Source organism: Toxorhynchites rutilus, chromosome 3, assembly GCF_029784135.1.
Source record: "Toxorhynchites rutilus septentrionalis strain SRP chromosome 3, ASM2978413v1, whole genome shotgun sequence".
Classification (NCBI taxonomy): Eukaryota; Metazoa; Arthropoda; class Insecta; order Diptera; family Culicidae; genus Toxorhynchites; species Toxorhynchites rutilus.
Window position 1 is genome coordinate 264,739,991 of NC_073746.1, and position 4,629 is coordinate 264,744,619.

At 35.7% G+C, this 4,629-nt stretch overlaps 1 pseudogene; it reads right to left on the minus strand.

Annotated features, from left to right (window-relative positions):
* Positions 1-2,603: 2,603 nt before the first annotated feature.
* LOC129775705 (replication factor C subunit 3-like) lies at positions 2,604-3,633 on the minus strand (annotated as a pseudogene).
* Between the last annotated feature and the right edge of the window lie 996 nt (positions 3,634-4,629).

Sequence of the window (4,629 nt, forward strand, 5' to 3'; positions counted from 1 at the left end):
TGGTATGTATTACTAACAAATTAATGCAATCTAAGTATATCATGTTTTCAATTGATCGGTGTTCAGTAAGACCGGACTAAGTAACATAATTATGATTTCGTGTAAATCAAACACAAACTCATTCCACCCAATTGTTCTTCTTCAGCTCTAAGTTACTCTTTAACAAGGTGGTGTAATTATAATATTACAAGAAAAATACCTTTTTGAGATCAATCAAGATGGTTTTACGATTGGATATGTGCACTTGATCCACTCTGACTGAACAATTTGATGATGAAATCATATTATTTATTCAGTACGTAGTCGACGGGGATTTCAAACTGTAGAATTTCCTCCACAAAACCTGTACAATAAAACAAACCAGTTTTATGGTTTGGAACTGTATTCTACTTACCAAAAATAAATGATTAAAAACATATACTTTCAAGTACAACTCTTGATTTCATAAAAAAATGTTTCAAAGACAAACGACAGACAAAGACAAGCGTGGGTTTGAAAAAAAGATAATGAAAAGTTTAGTAATTACAATTGTTTACTCTCTGGCACTTGGTCCATTGTGTCTGAACTTATATGATATGACTGATATGATAATATATTCGATCAACTTTTAAATAACTATTGTCTGAAAACATATGCATTGTGTTTCAATATGAGTTATTTTTCCGTGATCATTGAAAGACGAAAGGAGGAATTTTCTGATGCGGAGAAATCTAATATTTATATGGAGTTCCTGCCATTTTCTGGTTGTCAGAACAAACGTGGCTTCTCTCTAGTCGCTATGATCGTATGCACTGGGTCCACTCTGACTGCAAACTATTATCACTTTTTGCTGATCAGTCAAAATAAATTTATGCCATAATCCTGGTTGTTTGTATCATATGTGTGATCCAGCGTTGCCAATGTTCCAGTTTAAACTGGATTCTTTCTGTTTTTTTCTCGATCCTGTCAAACAGTTAAATCCTAAAATCTTCCAGTTTTTAAAAAATGCTATACAGTTTTATCCAGTATTTTAATAAGTGTACTATAGTTTCACCCACTTCACGTAAAATGAATGCACAATATATTAATATAATAAGTATTAACCTTTCCTCACCCTTTCCTATCCCTTGCCCAATTTTGTTTTTTGAAATTTATCGTTCGATCGATTCAAGGTGTATTTACCTTGGATCGATTTTTCATTTCTCAAACACTCAACTCAGTGTTATTCTTCTCCTGCCTTTACTTCCGGAATTAATAGGTTAGCGCGCTGTACGTGTGGTGCCTATCCAAGCTGCAATGTGCTACACTGTTTTTAAATTTATATAAATAATAGATGTTCTAAGTCCTTCAAAACATTCTACAGTTCAGACCAATTGATCTATCATTACATCCATGACTGGTGCAATTTTCATAGCAAGAATTCTCACTCAACATGGTTCATAGAGCCCGCGTGTTATGCTGGCTTTGAGTTCATATAAACATTAGATGTTTCACGTCCTCCAAATTGTACTAAAGTTCAGAAGATCATAGAATCAATGTGCTCCATTGACTTTAATGTATATGAATAAATAATATAATACTTGGGTTTTATATTATCATGCTTTCGTTTACACCAACTTAATTTCTCATGGTCACTCAATTGATTTTTAGTTCTAAATAGCATTAACATTATGTACGCAAGATCTAAACAAGCTGCGGCCCATTAGGCTCTATTGGTTGGCTCGTCCGGCCCGTTATCATTTTGTATGTGTAACAATCACGAATACTTAAGAAATCATTTAGGAAACATGAGATGAGAATAGCGGAGTTTAACACATTACACATCTACACGTTAGTAGTTGTGTAGTTAAATGGTATTAGCAGATTAAATATCTATTAAATACATTTAATTCGATCATTAGAACCAATCATGTCGTCATTAGTGAATGAAAATGAAAATTTGATTATGAAATCATTACCTTTTTTTTTTGACATAATACTACATCTTTCAGTAATGATACCAAATCAGAAAATTGGTCATGGTTTTCTATGAAACAGTTTTATCGTTAATATTTATATTAGCTAGGAATAAATTTTGATGGTGGTTGTGCGTATGATTGTAGTAGAAATGTGAGTGATCAGACAGTTCCAATCATTTTTGACAATCGCGACGGTTGTTTAAATTAGTTTGTTGAAGTAGAAGTTGTTGTTGTTGTTAGAGATGTCTAAATTTTTCGTTTATTCGATTATCGATTAATCGTGGGGCCAATATTTAATTCATTCGAACAATTGTCTTTCAGAATTCGATTAACCGAGCGAATATTTATTTCTTGTAGTCAAAATGAACAGACATTTATAATAAAAAATATTATGGTGTCAGAATTTTAAAAGTTACATTAAATATAATTTTAAAATAAACATGGTGCAGCATAATGGTTTTTGAATGAAATGGTATTTGAGTATATTGATAAATTTACCATTTCATAATTATTTGCGAACCATGAAAACGATCCGATTGAAACCCGACAAGGCGTGTTTTTTTTATTTAGAGAAAATAATTACCAAACTACTGAAGTTTAGTTAATAAACGTGAGATGAACACAAAAATTTTATTTTTTCAGAAAATTGCGATCTCAAAGAATCGCTCAAAAATCATCCACTTCCATTGAGGCTTTATTGAGAAACTTCTTATACAGTGCCACAAACTGCGCCAAGAACACTTCCAGATGGAATATATGTTTGCTTCCTTGCTGCATCCGGTGTTCATAATGCCCGGAAAAATTCATCGTTTGCGTCTTCAGACTCATATCGCAATTTTTAATCAGATTCGGTACCAATTCACAGATTTTAAAATTCGATAAAACGCCTTGTGATAGCAGCTGGTATAGCTGTTCCCTCACCATTTCCAGCTTCTGTGGACTTTGTTCGAGGGAAATCTGATTGACGGTTTCTCGATGGAATATTGGCCAGTCGATTCCCGGCACCTCTTAGTTGACCGTGAACGGTTAGTGTTGTACCTTGCAAGCTTCCAGCATGAGGATAGCATAATTCTTTTCGCTAGCTCCGAAGGAATGTGTTGAAATGCAAATAGTGTTGTTACATTCAAGAAACGAACAAATGACAATCTTACATTTAAAATTTTAAGAATATCCTCCTAAGATAGAGCCGGCACTCTTATTCCCAAGCAACGACTCCTAACCGCGGGAATAACCCGTGGAGTGAAATTGGCGCACAAAATCAATCTGCACGTAGACAAATACTTTTCAATGGTTCTTCTCAGCGCATCCTGAGTATCTTTGGTCAACTAATCCACCTCGGACAAGACGAGTCTCATATTCACTGGGATCAATTTACTTGATCAAATCCGACACGACCACCCTGTTATATATCCCGACAACCGATGAATTCAACTCCATGTGGTAATTACTGCTGATGGTCCTGATTTCCATCTTCCGTTGTGAAGTTCATTATCTCATTGCGCAGCCGTTCCGCGCCCGGTTGGTAAAGTTTCCGCAGCAGACACATGATGCGAGTTTTCTTACTGGCCTGGAAGGACCGTAGAACATGCGGAAAGTCTCCCTGGTAGCAAATATTAATCAGATGCGTAACTTGCGTTTTGTGGTAGTCCAGTTTGGACAGCTGGTGCGGTCGGTAGCGGTCAACCCAGAGAGCCATTGTACACAAAATTTTTTGATGTATTATGTATACAAAAATCCTTGGTGACTTTTTGTTTTCGTGTTGGCCTTTGTTAGAATAAAGAGCACCTCCAGAGATGCCATTTATACACATCGACGTTTCAGATTTCGTCAAAAATCTGAAACGTTGATGTGTATAAATGGCAGATATTTTTGTAACTGCGAGAATAGCAAAGTAATGTATGAAAAAAGGGGTTGTTAGCGCAGGGAATCAAGTCATGAAGAGGAGAAATACCATATCCCTGCAGTCTGCAACTGAAAATATAAGTCTGCAACAGGATAGACAGGATTGTGTTGAATCAATTACGAACATGTTTACAAATTTAGCATCCTTGCAATGATGAGAAACAAATTTAGTAAAAAAATCGAAGTCGGGTTTCGGGACGGGTTTCAAAATAAGTACTAAGTACTAATACGAATGACATGTGTAATACTACGTAGAGTTGGCGAAGTGCCACTAAAGACGTTAAGGCCATCTGAAAAGATGAAAAGAAAATACATGTCTGAAAATACAAAATTCTTCAAATTGTAATTAAAATGAAACTGTATATTTACATCTGGCATCCCTGGTCGTGAAGAACGAACACAAAGAGGCGAATGTTGTGAATATCGCCAAACACCAAACCATCAGCTAGACTTTTGAGTGTCGCACTATTCTGACATTTCAGCAACAGGACACTCACCAAGGAGCACAGATTTCTGCTGTCAAGTAGAAGCTCACCATGTGTTAGTGTTGTGATAATACTCTTCTCACACTATTGGACTGGCTTTGGGATGGTCACAGAAGATAATCGTAGTACAAAATTCGTTGATTATCTTTGTGTGAGTACCATCACTTGATTCTCACGACAAATCGCAGCTCTGGTTGAGAGTTGTGTTTTTCGGTGTTTTTTTTTTCACCTCCGCAGCTACTACATATATGGTTCGGTTCCGATTTTCTGTTACCATTCTGCTTCTGCTGAGATGTTTCTTTCTG